We start from the raw sequence: 21,178 nt of genomic DNA, 5'->3' as shown, positions 1-21,178 counted from the left end.
ACATTGTCTTCTATTTTTTTCATTCTTTTAGTTTAGTTTTATTTTTTTAATTTCTCATAAAGTCATTAGCTTCCATTTGCTCAATTCTAATTTTTAAGGAATTAGTTTCTTTGGTGAGGTTTTGTACTTCCTTTTCCATTTGGTCCATTCTACTTTTTAAGAAGTTTTTTCTTCAGTGAATTGTGCCTCTTTTTCCATTTGACCAATTTTGCTTTTCAATGCATTCTTCTCATTCTTTTTTTTTTGTACCTTTTTTACCATTTGGCCTAGTCTGTTTTTTAAGGTGTTATTTTCTTCAGTATTTTTTTTTGTGTGTGTCTCCTTTACCAAGCTGTTGACTCATTTTTCATGATTTTCTCACATCATTCTCATCTCTCTTCCTAGTTTTTCCTCTATCTCTCTTACTTGATTTTCTAAATCTTTTTTGAGCTGTTTCATGGCCCCAGACCAATTCATATTTTTCTTGGAGGCTTTGGATGTAGGAGCTTTGGCTTTGTTATCTTCTTCTGAGTGTGTGTTTTGATCTTCCTGGTCACCATAGTAACTGTATTTGTCAGAATTTTTTCTGTTGTTTGCTCATTTTCTCAGTCTATTTCTTGACTTTTGACTTTTTGTTAAAGTAGGGCTCTGCTTCTAGGGTGGAGGGTGCACTGTCCCAAGCTTCAGGGTTTTTGTGCATCTGTTTTCAGAGATACTTCTAGGGATCTGTAAGTTTTCAGCTCTTCCAAGGTGGTACAATCTAAAGAGAAGTATTTACTACTCTCCTGGCCTGGGTTCTGGTCTGTGAGTACCACAAGCGCTCTTTTCTGTCCTAGAACTGTGCAGAAGGTCCCTGCTCCTCTGAAACCACAAGGTCTGGTGTTCTAGTGCTCCTCTTTGCCCTGAGGCTGCCATTCAGGACTGTAACTAGTATCCAAGTATGGGCAAAACAATAGAGTCCTGCCTCAGTGCTAGCAAAAAGACCCCTGCAATCTCCTTCTGACAAGTTGTTCAACTCCCTCACTGTCTGTGGGCTAAGAGCTCTGGAAGCAGCTGCTGCCACCGCTAATTCAGCGGCTCTCATGGCCTGCTCCTGGTTTACTGAGGCCTGGTCTGTGCCAGCCCCACTTGCACTGGACCGTGCTCCACTCTCACCCCAGTGCCATAGACCTTTCTTGCTGAACTTGTAAGTTGTCATTGGCTGCAAAATTGTTTCACCCCATCCGTTTATGGGTTCTGCTGCTCCAACAGTTGTTATACGGCATTAGTTAAAGCTGTTCAGGGGGTTTTGGGGAAAGCTCAAGCGAGTAGCTGCCCTTTCTCTACCATCTCTTCCCTTATTCTAGCAGGGAAAAGATCAAGTCCTTGATGAAGACTCCCTTTTATAGGCCATCCTGAGGGTTGACTCAGAGAATAGGAGAAAACTCATACCATATTAATAGGAATTTAACTATGCTACAGGGGACCCTTGCAGTCAGTTGTAGGACCCTTGGAGTGACTCACTCATCCAGAGTCTTCTTGCAGTCATTAGTTGTAGGACCCTGACGAAGACTTACTTGCCCAGAATCTTCTCAAAAGGAAGATGACATTAGCTCCAAGTTCTGGTTGTTTATAAGTCAACTCTCAAGCCTTTGACAAACTTGAGCTGATGGCTAAAAATACTAGTGGGTGGCCTCACTCCTCTATTGCTTAGGCCTGGATACCTGCCACAGTCTTAGAAAAGCATGTGGCTTTGTAGCACATATCTGTTTTTGTTGGAGGATGGTAGGAAAGCCACCAAATTACAACATACTGCAAGCACCAGAGCCATTGTTGACTGACCTATTGCTCAGGAGAGAGAGCAAATTTTAGCCTTGAGTGTCCTGTCAACAAGCATTTATTAAATAAGAAAAGCAGGAAACTGGGGGGAAAATTCACAGCAAGTTTCTCTGATAAAGGCCTCATTTCTCAAATTTGTAGAGAACTGAGTCAAATTGGTAAGAATACAAGTCATTCCCCAATTGATAAATGGTCAAAGGCTATGAACAGCCAGTTTTCAGAAGAAAAAATCAAACTATCTATAGCCATATAAAAAAATGCTCTAAATTACTATTAATTAGAAAAATAGAAAGTAAAACAACTCTCAGGTGGTACTTCACACCCATCAGATTGGCTAATGTGACAGAAAAGGAAAATAACCAACGTGGAAAAATTGGGACACTGATGCATTGTTGGTGGAGTTGTTAACTGATCCAATCATTCTGGAGAACAATGTGGAACTATGCCCAAAGGGTTATAAAATTGTACATACCCTTTGACCTAAAAATACCGCTACTAGGTCTGTATTCTAAAGAAATCAAAGAAAAGGGAAAAGGACCCATATACATACATACACAAAAATATTTGTAGTAGCTCTTTTTGTGGTTGCAAAGAACTGGAAATTGAGAGGATGCCCAACAATTAGCGAATGGCTGAACAAGTTGTGGTATATGAATGTAATGGACTACTATAGTGCTATAAGAAATGTGGATAGGAGTGGTGTTGGGATCAGGAAAGGCTTTGTGTAGAAAACAGAACATGAGCTAAGCCCTGAAGGTATCTAAAGATTCCAAAAGGGCGAGGGAAGGAGGTATTGACATTCCAGAGATTGGAGACAGACTGCAAAGTCACAGAGGTAAGAGATGGAATGTCATCTATGGGGAACAGAGATTAGGTCAATTCGGTTGGAACACAAAGCATGTGAGGGACATTAATGTAAAATAAGTCTGGAGAAAATGGCCAGACACAGATTGAGAAGGATTTTAAATGCCAAAGTGAAGAATTTCTATCTCATTCTAGAGGCAAGAGGGAACAGCTAATACGTCTTGAGCAGAGGAGTGACATGAAAACTGGTTAACAACGGGAGAGTTATTTCTCATTCTGTTGTCTGAGTATAATCAGACATCTTAGAGAAAAGATCCAATCGGGGAGGGTGGAGGATAAAGGTGAGAAGACAACCCTGTAGGCAGCTGAAACAGCTCCAACCCGAGCTGTTGAAACAAGCTATTAATGCTAGAAAATAGAAAACAGATAAAAGGAAACACATAGATGCTGATCATTATAATTTCCTACACAAGTTTCACCAATGTAAAAGAATCACTCATCTGTGAGATAAGGGTAATAATAGCATCTGCCTCACAAGGTTGTTATGCGGATCAAATGAGATAATGTATGTCAAAAGCTTTACAAAACTTAAAAGCTATATAAATGTCAGCTATTATTATCGCCACAAACAAGGAGGCCAAAAACCACCCAGAAACTGACAGAGCTGGCAAACTGTTGATCTCCTTGCCAACTTCAAATGTGGGGCAATCCAGTGGGACGAGGGTTTAGAGTATCAGCTTGTTTGCAAAACTTTACAGAGTAAGATGGCAGAAGATGACCTTGCTAAAGGGTACTCCCTTCCCTCAAGATCCCTTCTCAACTCCAGGCCTTTTCTCTGTTTTTCATTCTCTGTCCCTCACCTTTCAGTCTTTCTCTCTCTATTGCCTCCTTCCCCCTCTGTAAACTTGTTCAAGTATTCCTGACTTCACAGCAAACAAAAAAACTTACCGAGCAAACTCCCTTGACCTCTTATCCAGTAAGTAAAGTATGAATTTCTTGAGGGCAGGGAATGCTTTCATTTTGTCCTTGTCTCCCCAATTCCTGGTACATAACACATAATTAATGAACACTTGTTTGCCTGATTTCACTGCTAATCCTGTAGAAAGAGTAGCATATAAACATGCCTCCCCCTCCCCCTTCCACCTCACACCCCTGCCCTTGCAATCTGGCTTCCATTGCCACCCGCCTACTGAAGCTGCTCTCTCAAAGGTTACCAATGAATTCTTAATCACCAGTGGCCTTTCTGTCAGTCCTCATCTGCCCTGACCTTTCTATAGTATTTGATACCATTGAGCCTTCATCCTTCCCCCTCCCTCCCCCACCTTCTCTTGGCTTCGGTGACACTGCTATTTCCTGGTTCTCATCTTACTTCTCTGACTGGCCCTGGTCTGTCCCCTTCATTGGTTTATTTTCCTTCTCCCTTCCCTCTAAACATTGGTGTATTCACAGAACCTCTTTCTAGGTTCCCTTCTCTCTCTATGCTTTCTCCCTTGGGGATCTCCTGTACTATTACGACTTAAGTTATCACTTCCATGCAGATGACTTCCAAACATATCTACCTAATCCAGAGCTCCAGCCCTTTATTTCGAATTGCCTGTGGGACATCTCTCCCTGGATGTCCTGCTAATGCCCCAAATTCACCATGCTCCATGGAGCTCATCATTTCTCCCAAAAAGCTGTCCCTTCCTCCCACTTACCAGTCATTGAGGCCTAAAGTCTGGGAGTTGTATTTTTCTCACCTTCCATATATAGAATCAGTTGTCATGTCCAATTAGTTGTATTTCCACAACATCTCTTACATCTTCCTCTGCTCTCCGTATTCACTACCACAGACCTAGTTCAAGCCCATACTACATTTTTTTTTGGTCTGGATTATTGAAATAGCCATTAATTGGTCTCCTTGCCTCCTGTCTCTCCAGCTCATCTATAACCCCTCTGTCAGAGGCTACCTCTGATACAAAGGGACTGGGTCCCTTTTAAGTATTTCTCACTTCTTTGACTCATTGCCCCTATGGTATGATGGCTAATTAATTCCTGAAAGTCAATTCTTAAATTAACCTGGAATCATAGAGAGTTTGAATAGTTCACCTATGACATTAGATGACCACTCCTACTGAAGGAACTCTTTTAAGATTCTTATAAACACTTGCTTATATAAACACTCCACTCTATCCTGCAATTCAAGAAAACTTTGCTGTGCCTAATGCAAACCACAAAGGCAAAACCTTCATTTGGGAGATCCCCAGCCCTTATAAAAGAAAGATGTATTGGTGAAATATACCTGTAGTACTTAATGAATATACCTCCTGCTTGTGAATATTACTCCTATATTTCTGTTAGAGTTCTAGACTATAACTAATAAATTTTGCCAAAGTCATGCAGACTTAGGCTGCAAGGGACCATCCCACAAGCAAAGGATGGCTCAAAGTCATTCTGGAAGAGGACTACATCCCATCCAAACACCCACTAAGGCCATCTTACCATCTGCCCTGATTCTTCCCACTTGTAACAGCACCCACCCCCAGAAACCATGGCCCCATTCCCTGGGGAAGTTAATATACTCAACTTTGGAATTCCCATTGTGGGGCTGAGTCATCTTGATTAATGACTAATTAAAACTATTTAGCTCCAGACCATGCTCATAGTCCACTCTGTCGTCAAAATCCCTGCCCATGCTGCCTCTGTCCAATGAGACTTGCCCTGTCTCTATCCAGGACATAGTGCCATAAATATAACTACACAGGTCCAGGAGATATATTCCCTGGGCAACTGAACTGGCCCATGTTAGAATTTTTAAAAGCTACATCCTTACCGAGGCCAAACAGGTGTAGAATAGGTAACCTTGTCGGTGTCGCTGAATAAAAGTGGAATCAACAGCACATACATGCATGTTGTTTTATACTAAGGGGGTGGGGGAGGTTGGCATTTGACTAATCAGCAGATTCCAAAGGTAGGAGAGACTGATGACTCTACTCATCTTGGCAGAGCCTTATATAGAGAGCTAGGTGACAGAGTCGATTCAGTGCTGGACCTGGAATCATAAACACCTGAGTGCAGATCTGGCCTCAGACACTTATTAGCTGTGAAGCTCTGGGCAAATCACTTGACTTGTCTGCCTCAGTTTCCTAAACTGTAAAAGGGGAACAATAATAGCACCTACCTCCCAAGGTCCTGGCACATAGATGTAATAGAGGCTTATGCCTGGGGCAGCTAGGTGGCGCACTGGATAGAGCACCGGCCCTGGAGTCAGGGGGACCTGAGTTCAAATCTGGCCTCTGACACATAACACTCACTAGCTGTGTAACCCTGGGCAAGTCACTTAACCCTATTGCTTAGCCAAAAAAAAAAAAAAATAGATGCTTATTCCTTCTCTCTCCCCCACATGACTTACAGTTCAATTCTGGCTTCAGCCCTAGCAAAAGGAATTACCTACAGCCATTTCCATAAAGAATTTAGACCCCTATCTAATGGGCCACTACTATTCTCTAGGGACCTGTGTAGTCCTTTTGTTTTAAGGCAAGACTTCCTATAAGGAAAAAAGGATAAATGTTTGAGTTCATAAGCTATCAATATCAGGAGAGTGAAGAGATTTCTTTCTCCTCATCTATATGACTTATAATACTATCTGGACCCCATATGGGGTCACAAGCCACAGTTTAAGAAGAGCTGAAAGGGTAGCAAGTGGAAAAAAAAGTTTCAGAAGCCCTGATCTAGAGTGATGATCTGAAAAAAAATGCAAGTTCTTGTAGCTCAGCTCACTTCTCTGTGGTGATGCCCTCATGGCTCTATTACTGATAGTTCTTCCTATAGGTCCTTTCCTATTTGGCTGTTGTCACAAACATCATGATCATTACCACTTCTGTTTGGCCCTCCATTCACAAATGTACCACCCTTTTGCTGCCATTGACATCTGCTCTAATGGGTGTGATGGGTTCTTCTGTCTGATGTTCACTCTCCTCCCAAGGCTCTATCCAAAGGGGACACCTAGCTACCTCTGATGGATAAGGGTCTCAAGTTCACACCATATGTGCTATCAATTCCACTTTTATTCAGTGACACCGACAAGGTTACATACTCTACCCCTGGTTATATTGAGCCGGGAGAGAGAAGAGAAGACTTAGGTGAGGTCCAAGATCCTTTCTAGTGCAAGGCTCATTCATTCCCCTTGACAGAGAAAACCAAAGCAAGGCAACAGAGAGACAGCTTTACCTTCTCTCCATTATCTGCATCCTGGTCACCCTGAGAAGTAATCCCGTCCCTTCTTTAATCTTCCTCTTTTCCCCAATATATATATATATATATATATGGATATATATATTTTCAAACAATTTCATCCTTACTTTGCCTTGCCAGCTTCAAGATTTCATACATTTGAGTTATTCCAATGAGAAGTTGTTTGTGAGGATTTTCAATATTAATTATAGCTATGTAATTAAAATTCTGGGAATGCCTACCACACCAACATCTCCAGCTAGAGCTCCTAACAAAATGTTTGGTTTTCTGTCTTGTGAGCCTTCCTTGACTAGCCCTCCATGGTCAGCCAATCAAAAATCTGAGCAGACTCGTATAAGAGGAACACCTTGTAGTCTAGCAGAAAATTATTGCATTTAATGAGGAAGATGATTCTAATTACAAGATGCATATACCTGCCTCATTTGACATCATCTTTAATAGGATAATGTCCTTGACGCTGAGGATGCTGCCAGAGCCAGCCCCACCATCAATATGACCCATTGTATGAACTTAGGTCAGTCAACACTCAACAATCATTTATTAAGAGCCTACTATGCACTAGGCACTGTACTAAACAATGGGAATATAAAGAAAGGCACAAATATGGTGACTGCCCTCAAGGAGCTCACAGTCTGGTTGGGGGAGACAAAATGCAAATTATATTTGGACAAGATATAGATAGTGTAAATAGGAGGTGATCAAAGAGGGAAGGTGAGCAACCTGGAAAGGCCTCTTGCAAAAGCTAGGATTTGGACCGAGTCTTGAAGGAATCCAGCAGAAACCAAGAGGTAGAGATCAGGAAGAGCATTTCAAACATGGGAACCAGCCCTTGAAAAGTCCCAGAGTCAAAAGCTGGCACATCTTATATCAGAAACAGCAAGGAGGAGGCTGTTTCCACCTTGCTGGACTATAGACTATGTAAAGTGGTAAGTCACTTGATCTCAATGGATCTTGATTTGTTGATCTGTAAAATAGGGATAATACTGCCTCCTCTTTCTATCTTACAGGAATATTGTGAAAATCAAATGAGAAATGTGTGTGAAAGCCAGAGTTGTAATCACTTTAGGGCATTTGGGGGCACTTTCCTGTTTAGGAATGTGCAGGCCTCAGTGGGAAGTATTTGCCCAACCTATGTTACTTATATTTTTTTTAAACTCTTTCTGGGGCTCTGTTAATTCAATTTAATAAATATCTACTGAGTACTGACTAGGCACTGCACCAGGGACTGGTGATAAAAAGACATGTCTTTTTATATCATAAATGTCATAAAAAGATAAAAATGAAAGTCTCTGTCCTCTAGGGGTCTACATTTCAGGGATGGGGAGGCAGAAGGGAAGAGAACATGAGCCATACAATACAAGGTTGAGTGTGATAGAGTCAGAGGAGAAATTTAGACAAATCATTGTAGGAAGAGCTTTACATGGGGGAGCAGCACACAGAAGACATGGTAACTGAGCCAAGCCCTAAATGGAAGAGAAGAATTCTGAATGGCAGAGATGAAGAGGGTGTGCTTTCCAGACATGGGGGGATGGTCTCTGCAATACACAGAGACCAGAGACTAAATGTTCTTGAGTTCTCAGAACAGCCAGTAATCTAGTTGAGCTAGAATATGGAGTATGTAAAGGGGAACAGAGGAAAATCAACCAGATGGGTTGGGGCCTAATGGGGGAGGGCCACTTATATAAAATTCATTTATGCTTCCCTTTGAAAAGATGGAGTCAAGATGGCAGCATAAGATGAAGCAGTACAGTCTAGCTCCTCACCAAACCACCTCCACAAAGATCTAGAATGCATACTAGACATATAAGGAAGCCAAGATAAGGTCATGTTAATTCTTCTTTTGCCCAGGGCAGCATACCTTGTAGACACTGGGTACAGTGTCTACAGCCCATTGTACACAGAGCAATCTAGCACCCAGGGGCTTAAAAAAGGCCAATATGGGGCACCAAGGCAGGAAGCCAGGACTGAAAGGGATTCCAGGAGATACATGAATTAGTGCAGGGTGCAAGAACAGTTACCACCTAGAAGCTCTGTTGCCCACTACTGGTCATGAATCCAAGCAAAGAGAAGTAATAACGAGTGTGGACCATAGGTGTGCACTGGTGAAGGAATAAGTTCTGGAAGCAAATAGGAAGTGATGCCATGAAATGCAAATTAATTGGATTTAGGTGAGGCAGGGTTATGCAAGTCACCAGCCTCACTTTGTCCTCCAGAATCATCTGGGTCCAGTGGCCTGATATATATTAGGACAACTGGAGATGGCCCCCTATATGGCTTTAATCCCAGAAGCAAAGTAGGAGCTCAGTTCTAGCCTCTAGCCCAACATGGAAGGCTGCTATGGAATAACCAGGTTAGGATTCAAAGATCAAAGGGGAGTCTGCAGTTCAGTCACTATTAACCTACAGAGTCTCCCAGTGGGCTAATAGTGACTAAGTCCAGCAGCACCCTCCCAACATTCCCAAACAGGGACAAGCTAACAGACCCAAACATAGATCAGGAAAGTGCAGAACTCAAACCAGAAGGGCACTGAACCAACCTTGGCCTAGATTACATCACTGTGAGAGCACTGAAAGCTTTCAGACCCCCGTCCCGAGCTGTGGGGAAGGATGTGAGAGGGCAGAGGCTCAGGTCACACATCCCCTATGCCCCTCCACACACATACCCAGAAGTGTGCAGAGCCCAGTACTAACATAAAGTTCAAAATCAAGAAGTAGGTTGGAATAACGATTGAACAAAAAAAGATTCTAACCATAAAGAGCTATTGTAGTGACAGGGAAGCTCAAGACACAAATCCAAAAGAAGAAAATGACTCAAAAATGCCTGCAAGTAAAGCCTCGAAGGAAAATGGGGCTTGGATATGAGTCCAATAAAATTCCTAGAAGAGTTAAAGCAAGAGTCCAGAAAAGAGCCAAAAATGATTTTGAAATCCAAATAAGAGTGGTAGGGCAGGGGGAAAATAGAAAATAAATGAGAGCTATGGAAGAAAGAATTGAAAAGCAAATTAATAGCTTTGCATAAAAGATCCAAGACCTCACCCAAGCAACAAATTCCCATAAAATTAGAATTGACCAAGTAAAAGCTAATGACTTCATGTATTATTAAGAAATAATAAAACAGAGTCAAAAGACCGATAAAATAGAAGAAAATGTGAAATATCTCATAGGAAAAACAACTGACATTGAAAACAGATCAAGAAAATATAATTTAAGAATCATTGGACTATCTAAAGCCTATGAGAAAAAAAGTAGCCTAGATAATCATATTTATAAGAAATCATAGAAAATTTTTTTCCAGATATCTTAGAACCAAAGGGCAAAGAAGAAATTGAAAGAATCCACTAGTCACCTCTTAAAGAAACCTCAAAATGAAAACTCCCAGAAATATTATAGCTAAAACCCAGAGGTCTCTGGTAAAGACAAAAATACTGCGAGTAACCAAAAAGAAAGAATTCAAGTACCAAAATACCACAGTCAGGATCACACAAGATTTAGCTGCCACCATCATAAAGGAGAAGAGAGCTTGAAATGTGATGTTCAAGAAGGCAAAAGATCTAGGCTTATAAACAAGAATAACTTACCCAGCTGAGTATAAACTGAGTATAATTATTCAGGGGGAAAATGTATCTTTAACAACATAGAGGAATTCTAAACATTCTTGATTAAAAGACCAAAATTTTGAAGTGAAAACATAGGAGTCAGAGAAACATAAAAAATTATACATGTGTGGTATATGAAGATGATGGAATACTATGGAGATATAAGAAATGATGAAGGATATAGTTTCATAAAAACCTAGGAAGATTAAAGATTAACCACACTCCTTAAGGACTTACAATGAAACATACTATTTACCTCCAGGTAAAGAGCTAACGGACTCAAAATGCAGATTGAAGCGTATTTTCTCTTCATTTCTTTTTTGGACATGGCTAGTGTAGGAATTTGCACTTCTTGTCTATACATATTTATAATGAGTTTTGTTTTTCTTATGTTCTCAATTGGCAGGGGAGAGGAGGTGAATGCAAGAGAATTCAAAATTGAAAATAAAATTGAATTTCTAAAAAACTCCTTTGAAAAGTACAAATTACTGTAGGAATAGAAAACATTGTTACTGAATTGTTATTTGGGGACTAGATAGTGGGGGCTATTTTTCTCCCTAGAGTTACTTTTATACTCACTGAAAAAGTCTGAAGCAGGGTGCTCTGTCTCTTCCCTGGACAACATGGTATACTGTAGGGGACAGTTGGATAGGCAAGTCCCACTCCAGGGAATTGACTCTGTGTTGCCCTTCTCATCTCTGTGGCCTCTGTTTTCCAAAAGCCTCTCTCCTCTCTCTTCTTCCCTATCCCCAGCTCTTCAGTCTCTGTGTCAATAAGTAGGTTAGCTTCTCTCAGATTCTCTGTGACTCTGTCTATTTGTTTATCCTGCCTGTCTCTGTGTCTCTGCCTCTATCTCTCCCTCTCTCTCTCTCTTTCTATGTCTGTGTCTCACTGTCTCTCTGACTTTCTTTTTCTGTCTCTGTCTCTTTCTGTCTTTGTTTCTCTGTAGCTCTGTCTGTCTATCTGTCTTCTCTCTCTCTCCTCTTTCATCCAAAGGCTAGTTAGCTCAGTGTATGAGCCAGTTAACTGCCAGTGTCAATGAAGCAACCAGTAACCAGCAGAAGGCAAGGAATTCACACCTTATCAAAAAGACAATCATCGAGATCAGATCAATGTTCTTTCTATGTGGCAACAAGGACCCAAAACAGTGGCTGGGCATACCCCTTATAAAAGAATCCTATGAACTGGGATTAGAGAAGAAGTCAACCCACTCTAGCCCCAATCCCCTTGCCTCTTTCTTATGGATTTCACATTCTTGTTTGAAATTTATATCCTTTGTTCTACCTCACACCTACAAGATTAACAGAGATATTAAAAAAAAATGACAGCTGTTGGAGGGGTTGTGGGAAGATAGGAACACTAGTGCCCTATTGGTAGACTTGTGAAATGTTCCAACCATTTTGTAAAACAATTTAGAATTGTACCTAAGAAATCAACAAAAGCTATATAGATTAACCCAGCAATGCCACTGCTTGGTGCATACCCTCAGAATATCGAAGACAGAGAGAAATTACCTATACATTTGAAAAGAGTATTTATATCAGCACTTTTTATTATAGTAAAGCTCTGAAAACAACATGGTTGCCAACCAATTAGGGAATGGTTGAACAAATTATGGTTTATCAGTGTATTTGGAATATCATTCCATGAGCAATGAGGTTCAAATCTGACTTCAGACACTTCTTAGCTGTGTGACCCTGGGTAAGTCATTTCACCCCATTTGCCTCAGTTTCCTCACCTGTAAAATGAGCTGGAGAAGGAAATGGCAAACCACTCCAGTATCTTTGCCAAGAAAACCCCAAATGAGGTCATGAAGAGTCAGATATGACTGAAAAACAACTCAACAACAAGAAGAAATGGTGAATGAGATAGATTCAGAGAAGCCAGAGAAGACTTCTATGAACTGATGCAGAGTGAAGTTAGCAGACCAAGAGAGTAATTTGTACATTGACTGTGACATTGTAAAAGACAGCTTTATAAGGGAGAATTAATCAATCATGACCTTAGAAGACTAATGATGAACCATATTTTCTACCTCTTAGTAGGGAAGTTGTAGACTGTAGATACAGAATGAGATATACTTTTTCAGAAGACCAGTGCAATACATTTTTTTTTTGCTTGACTACACTTCTTTGTTGTAATGGAGGAGAAATATGTAGGGGAGGAGTACTAGCAGTATAAGAAAAGAAGAGGAAAGAGTATCAATAGAACATATTTTAAAATGTATAGAAGAAAGAAGAAGGCAATTTAGAAGGAGGCAGAGACAGGATGAGCAGTATTGGTACTAGCATGTTAAATTTGATATATACTTTCAAAAAAAACCAAATTGTACATGGTAGAGTTGCAGTTTCCACATGCAATCATCTTTTTCTGTCCTTCTTTGGATATGGAATGCTTGAGTTTGTTAATGACTGTGAAGTTCATAAGAAAAAAATTTTAAAGAAGGATAATTATACCCTCTGTATAATTGGAGATAGTCAGAACCAGGATAAGACATTTGTGAACTCAGGAAACTCAGGTTTGAGTATCATGTCTTCTGTGTGTTAACTGTTTACCAGAAGTTTTGAGACTTCACTGTAACATGTACCACTTTCCTTTGATAAATCACCATTACTTACACAGATGTAGCCTATCACAAAGTACTTTCCTTACAGCAACTAAGAAGTAAGTAGAGCAATTACTATCATACCCATTTTACATATAAGGAAAACCTTGGAGAGGTTGTATCTTGGAAAAGACACAGAGATTTTCTGACTTTAAAAATAAAAATTGCAAAGTTCCTTTAATGACTACAAGCTTCCGAACCATCTTTTTAATCTTTTGAAAGATCCATCTTTTAAAAACCAACATACTAGCGCTACCATATAGCATCATGACAGAATACAATGGTCCCTGAAGAAGTAAAAATGAGCATTACACAAAGGACAATGGAGAGGAGCATAGTGGATATAAGTGGGCTGCAACACGGAACCTGTGAGGAACTTCAGAGAAAAGTAGGAGTAACAGAGAATTATATGAAGAGAAGAGAAGATGTGCTGGTCACATCTCCGGGGCAAGGCATAGTAAGAGGATGGTCTGAGTGCTCCACTTAGCTATCATTCTCATAATGTCAGGAAAAACTGAAAAAGAAGTCTCAGACAATCTGAGAGACACCTTCCCAGTTCTAGGGTCTACGGCCATTCGCAAGACCGTGATGGGCAGTGCGGGGGTAGGTGACCCTGAATTTTGTCTGTTGGCAGAGATGAGATTCAGTAAGTATGGTTGTAATGGCCTCCTTTCTCTCCTTGGCCAGTCATAGCCATTCTTTAAGACCCAATCCAAGTTCCACCTCACCCAAGAAGCCTTTGCTTATTACTTCCTTTCCTTATAACCTAGCTTTGGATTCTTGGCTGTTTGTTTCCTGATTGTGTGCATGACCTTGTTTCATTTCCCCTCCTCATCTGTGAGGCCCCTGAGAACAGAGGGCAGGTCTGATTTTTCTTTCTTATTCCCTCCAACATTCACTGGAGGGCTGAGAACACAGTAGGTGCTTAATAAATGTCTAGAACTTACAGAAGATTCAGATAGTTAAGATCAAGAAAAAAGATAAAAAGGCTGATTTTTTAAATAACCCTATAATTTTTGGAAAGTATCAACAATCAACAAGAGAAGAGGTTTCTCCCATTTCAAATATGAGAAGAAACATCACTAGAGGCTCCTCTGGCTGCCTGAGAAATGTATAAACACTTTTTCACTTTTTTCTCCCTTTCACAGAAGTATACTCCAGCTTTTTTTGTTTGTTTGTTTGTTTGTTTGTTTTGGTCAGGACTGCCTAATGTACACAAGTCCAGAGCAAAAAGGGACCTCAAAGGCCATGAAGTTCAACCTCCTCATTTTGCAGATAAGAAAACAGGGGCCCAGATCATGTAGTTAATATCAGAGACAGTTGGGTATCCCAGTGGATAGAGTGTTAGCATGGGAATCAGGAAGGCTTGAGGACAAATCATGCCTAGGATACTTACTAACTGAGTAACCCTGAGTAAGTCACTCAAATACTGTCTGTCTCAGTTTCCTCATTTGTAAAATGAGGGTAATAAGCATTTACTTTCCTTGGCTGTTGTGAAGATCAAGTGAGATGTTGTATGTAAAGTATTTAAATGAGATTCCTTAGCTAGGGATGATGGGGGCTACCTGCAGTCCCTTGATGCAGGCGATGGTGAGATTGATGGATCATTTGAATTCAGGATGCAGTGGGGCTAAAGTCCATCCACTAAGTTCAGCACCAATTTGGTGAGCCCAACCCCACCTCGCATCAGAGATAAAGCCTAAGGAAAGAGTAAATCACTCCAAGTTGGTAATAGAGGAAGTCAAAGTTCTGTGCTAATTGAAAATGGGGTTGGGGCACGAGTGGCAGTTGTCTACATATCCTACACAAAATATCAAGAACCAATCTCCCCTTCACCACTCCCCCAAAAAAGATTCCTCTGTGAGCTCACTTGGAATGCATTTAAATTAAGGCTTTCGCTTGTAAAATTTCATTTACATGCAGCTTCAAGAGAAACTATTGTGGAAAATGAAATCTAAGTATAAATGTTTATTTCTTGTGCACCAATCTTGAATTATCAAGATCAAATGGGAACTAGGTGCTTTGGATAACCTATTTCAATATTCATGAAGCATAGGACTTACTTGTTCCTGTGCTCAGTTTAGAATGGAGAGATGGCCAGGAGGGAGAGGCAAGATTGCTCCATTTCATTCATTCCTTCCATTCACCAGGCATCTGCCAACTGCCAACCCTGTGTTCCAAAGGTTATATGAGGTAAGATACAAAGTGGAGATCCGGCTTCTGTTCTGTAGGATTGTCAAGCCTAGAAGGAGGGAGAAGACAGGCACACAAATAACTTATGTTATCTAGCGGGAAAAAAAAAGCTTGCACCAAAGATTTACAAAAAGCTGTTAGGAAAATTCAGAATAGTGAAGATCCTTTTTCAAATTACTTTGAAGGCTGGAGCATGGAGGAGAGCTGGATCTACAGAATGATGCTTCCCATTTACACTCCATAGAAACACTGGTGCACACGAGTTGTTTCTACAGATTGGGCATGACAAGGTAGGGGCAGATGTCATTTGGGGTCATCAGACAGACCTTCTGCCTTCAGGATCTTTTGGAAACCTTCATGCTACTTCCCATGAATTAGTGAGGAGCACTATCAGTCAGTCAACAAGCATTTATTAAGCACTTACTATGTAGTGGGTACTATGCTAAATGTCATCAAAAAACATTCATTAAGAATCTACTATGTGCCAGGCAGCATTAGGGATGGAAAGACAAAACTGAAGCAATCTCTGCATTTAAGGAGTTTTGATACTAGCAGGCAGCAGGTAAGGGTGTGCTGGTAAATGTTTAACAACCAGCCCTTGGGGGGGGGGTGTCTAACTAATACACTTTTAAGTTTAATCTGCATTATTAAAATGTTTTCTCTTACTTTCTCAGGTCCCAATCAACATAATCCTAAATTAAGTCCTGACTTTGTAGCATTTACTGATTTCCAAGATGTAAATTCTCTTATTGGAAATTTAACAATTGGCTTTAAAGAACCTGACTTGGAACAGGTCAGGACATGTGAAGAGAGCCTGGAAAGCTATGGAATACTTGCAGGTCTCTGAGCACAGTGGCCTTTACTATTCCCAGATTCATACAGATTCCCTGCTAGTGATTCCGATTTTCCCCTTCCAGAATGCCATGGGTATTTTTGTTGGTCAATAAATATTTATTAGATACCTACTCTTTACCAGGCTCTGTGCTAAATACTGGAAACATAAAGAAAGGCAAAAGACAGTCCCCATCCTCAAGGAGCTCATCGCCAGCTGGAGGATGTCTTGGCTCCATTAGCTGTGCTAGGCAAGGTCCTAAGAGAAGAAGAGGATATCTCAGAGACAAAAGCTCCCTCAGTTCAACAGGTCTCAAAGTCCCAAACTAATGAACCTATGAGAGGTTTGGAGATCACGCATAAATGGAAAGACATAACCTGATGCCCATACAAGTCACACCAGATCTGGATGGCTATCTTCAATGTGCTTTCAGCATCTGAAAGAGTCTGTGTGTTCTCCGCACCCTAGGAATCCAATACAGTTCTCATCACCACCCTAGCCAACTCCTCCATCAAGTCAGATAGTAAGGGTATGTGTTACCGGGAGGGGGGTGGGGTTTGAAGAGATGGGAATAGCATTAAAAGCTCTGGAGTCTATACAGAAGGGCCACAATTTCCTTCTTATCTTACAAAAAGAACTGGGGCCCTGCTAAATTTCTTTTTCCTTCAAATCTCAGCTCAAATCTCACATTTTTCAGATCTTTCTCAGTCTTCTGAGACATAATAGCATCTATTCCTCATCATCCCTCAGATGCTGCTGCTTTCCCCTTTGTGGTCACCTCCTGTGTACTCTAAGTATAAACCATGTGTGTGTGTGTGTGTGTGTGTGTGTGTGTGTGTGTGTGTGTAGTAATTTGTATCACCTTCCCCATTTGAAATGTGAGCTTCTTTCTTGAGGGAAGGGATTATTTTTAAGTCTTTTTGTGGCCTCAATTTAGCCCAATGGCTGGCATAAGTGAATGCTTGATAAATATTGATGGATCCTTCTTTCTGGAGAAGGCCCTCTGGGTCATCACCTGTGAACTCTTTAATGAGTAAACCAAGCAGCTGGGATTTGGGCTAATTATACAATTCAGTGCATACGTTGGGACAACTTTTCTTCCTGAATTAGTCTACAGACATGAAGTTCTGGGTTAGAACTACACCTAGATGCACCATTTGTCTGCTCTAGTCAATGTTCCTACCAGGAATGTCTCAGTTGTTGTTCAGTCATTTTTCAGTCATGTCCAACTCTTCATGACTTCTTTGGGGTTTTCTTGGCAAAGATACTGGAGTGATTTGCCATTTCCTTCTCCAGCTCATTTTAAAGATGAGGAACTGAGGCAAACAGGGTTAAGTGACTTGGCCAGGGTCACACAAAGCTAATAAGTGTCTGAGGCCAGATTTGAACTCACAAAGATAAGTATTCCTGACTCCAGGCCTATCACTCTAGCCGCAGAGCCACCTAGTTGCCCCAACACAGAATGTGCCCTTAACGAACACTTTTTGATTGATTGTTTGAAATTAGAACTAATCCAGTGAATTTAGTTGTTTTAAATGGGTTCAATTTAAAGTCTTAATAATTCATTAGCTTTTATTTAAAATGAGTAGAGCAAACCCTAATAGACTATTGGTACATCTGTGAATTGAGCAAACCATTCTGGAAAGCATTTTGGAATTGGACCCAGTCATTCCACTGCTAGACATATACCTCAAGGAAGTCAAAGACAGAAAGAAATATTGCATGTGCAGTAAAATATTTGTAGAGACATTTTCTGTGTGGTGGCAAAGACTGGAGACAGTCTTTGAGAAGAAGAAGGTCATTAGCTGGGGATGGCAAAAAAAAAGTTGCAGTATCTCAATATAATAGAATATTAGTGTACCATAAAAAAGATGACTAGATGAATACAGAGAAATATGATGAATGTAAATTATAAACTTACATGTAAATTAAATGTAAAATGTAAATTGGAGTAAGTAGAACCAAGACTGCCTTATACACAATGACTACAACAACGTAAATGGAAAAGTACAGCAATAACATAATAAAACTGAACAATATATAGTTACAATGACCAAATTTGGCCCAAAAGAAGAGAAAGTGGACCTCCCTTCCTTATCTGCAAAGGAAATTTGCAATGATGGAAATTTGTCCATCAGTGTGGAACAAAACTGTCAGACTCAGCCTGGTTGGTTAGTTTTGATCAATTGGTTTTTTCTTCTTCTTTGTTATCCTTTGTTACAAAGGGTGACTCTCTGGGGAGGGGCAAGGGAAGGAAAATATTTGCACATGAAAGTGCTGTAAAAATGAAAGGTGATATTTACGAATAAAGGTGTTATCAATAAAATGTGAATCTATTAGTTGGCAATTTTTAAAAATAAACAAAGCAGCAATGCAAATTGCTACTTTTCATCTCTCCAAACTTAAATCCTCTTTTACACAATCACTTGAAATTCTCAAACTTTAATCATAGGATTATAAATTCAGTGCTGGAAAAGACCTTAATATCACCTAGTTCTATCCCTTCTTTTCAGGTCAAGTCAATCAATAAACAGGTATTATAGTCATTCTTTGTGCCAGGCACTGTGCTAAGGCCTGGGGATAGAAAGAAGAGCAAAAAACAGTTCTTACACTCAAGGCGTTCACAGTCTAACGTGCAAACATCTATGTATAATTAAGTTATATGCAAGATAAATTGGAAATGATCAGCAGAGAGAAGACACTGGAATTAAGGGGGATCAGGAAAGAATTCCTGGAGGAGGATGGAATTTTATCTGAGACTTAAAGGAAGCCAAGGAAGTCAGGGTGGCAGAGGAGGTGATGAGGGAAAGCATTCCAGGCACGAAGGATAGCCAGAGAATGTGCCTAGAGTCAGGAGATGGACTTGTAGGTGGAAAGGTGGTGGAAGGTGTTTAGAAAACTGGAAAGGTAGGAGGGGACTAGGTTCAAAAGGCCTTTAAAAAGCCATTCAGAGGATCTTATTTTTGATCCTGGAGGTCATGGGGAGCCACTGGAGTTTATTGCACAGTGAGATCATTTTGATATTTTGACAAGATCATTTTAACAGCTAAGTGGAGAGAGATTGGTGTCGGGGAGACCAACTGGGAGTTTTTTGCAGTACTCTAGACATGAGGTACTGAGGGTGACACACCAGGGTGACAAAAGCGTAGCAGAAAAGGGGCATATCTGAGATATGTTACAGAGGTAAAATAAACAGAAAGTGGCAACAGGTTTTATCTGGGGGCTGAGGAAAAGTTAAATGGGGAATGACACCTTGGTTTTGAGCCCGGGTGACTGGAAGGCAGAATGGTTCACAAAGTTTCTGTACTCAGGCCACGCTGGATTCCAGTAATGTCTGAAGTGGCTAAGCAACATGAAAACTTTATCGCAAATGGGTGCCACAAACCTCTCCAAAAAATTAATGCACGAGCGAAGGGCTATTCTGGGCCAAGTCATGACTTGATTGCCTGAAGGAAGGTGGCATTACTTGTCAATGCTGTAAATAGTGAATCCATTGGTTGGCAATTTTAGATCTAAGGTGTGGTGGCAAGAGTCTCTTAGAGCTTCTGGGGTAACCATTCCATATTATCCGATAAGAAATTGATTTTTGTGTGTGTGTGGTGGTGGATGGGCCAGAAAAAAAGAGTTGTCCCATTTGATGTGCCAGCCCATAATTAAGTCTAGGTGGGCATCATACCTTATTCTAGCTACCTTCTTCATCATCAATCCATTCATTAATTCAGCAAGCATTTATTCATGGCCTATTCTGTTCCAGACCCTATACTAAGCACTGAGAATAATAAGAAAAAATATTGTTCTGTCCTCAAGAAGTTTATACTCCATTCAGGGAAAACAACATATACACATATCTAGAAAATTAAGTACAAAGTAGGGGGAGAGGCTTACTATAAGAGGTAGTATTTGAGCTAAGATTTGAAGGAAGCTAAGGATTCTGTGAGCTGGAGATAAGGAGGGAGTCAGCTATGGGATAGGATGCCAGGAGGTTGAGCAAGTTGGAGAAATACCACAGAAGGAAACAATAGATCATTGCCAGTTTGCTTCATGCAAGATATCAATGTGTGACAATGTCCTTCTATGACAAGATCATGCAAGACATGGCCTCTCCTTGCTCAGCTACCTCTTACATAATTGGGAGCTCAGCAGATGTGCCTTGAAAGCTAAGTTGGAGCCAGATTTTTAAAAGCCTTGAGTAACAGGCTAAGGAGTTTTGTCTGGATAGATCCTTCAAAGGTTTTTATGAAACCATTGCTCACTAACATCTCCTTCTTTGAAATCCATGCTATTCATCTCTACCACCTAACCAAAATCCTGGTAGCTATTTTCTACATACCTCCAGGTCACTTCCCTTCCTTCCTCAATGATTTTGGTACATGGTTCACAATATTTTTCTTCTTCCCAACTCCTGTCCTCATACCAGGCAACTTCAATATACATATTAACTCTCCCACAAATACCCTACCCACTCAGTTCCTCAGTCTACTCACTTCTCATTATCTACTCCTCCACCCCACCTCAGCCACACACCAAGATACTTAGACCCTTGATCCTGCCGTCACTCACAAGTGCACCATCTTCATTATCAAGAATTCTGAAATCCCCTGATCTGACCATAACCTATTGGCTTGCCATCTCTCCCTCTGCTTTCCCTTACCAAACCCTAATCTTCATCCACATTGTGACCTCCAATCCCCTGACACCTCAGTTCTATTTTAGGTGATCTCCTCTGTACTAGCTACTCTTTCCCTTTTGTTTTCCCCCATCTAACCCCTTGGTGAAACAATTCAACTCTACACTGTCCTCTTCTCTTAAATCTCGTAGCCCCTTATCATGCTGTGGATTGTGCCCTGGCATGCCTTCAACTTGGATCACTCCCCACCATTTGCTGCCTTTATTCTTACTCACACGCTGCTGAATGAAGGTGGAGAAGATCATAGAAATGTTCTCATTGAGTCTACTACAAATTTATGTTATACAACCTCAAATGTTCTCATTGAGTCTACTACAAATTTATGTTATACAACCTCAAATGTTATATAACCTCAAAAACCTCTCATTGCTTCTAGGCAATCCTACTATCTATCTATCTATCTATCTATCTATCTATCTATCTATCTATCTA

The sequence above is a fragment of the Vombatus ursinus genome, unplaced genomic scaffold (assembly GCF_900497805.2).
Source record: "Vombatus ursinus unplaced genomic scaffold, bare-nosed wombat genome assembly UNPS02014778.1, whole genome shotgun sequence".
In the NCBI taxonomy this organism is placed as follows: Eukaryota; Metazoa; Chordata; class Mammalia; order Diprotodontia; family Vombatidae; genus Vombatus; species Vombatus ursinus.
This window is presented reverse-complemented; position numbering follows the sequence as displayed.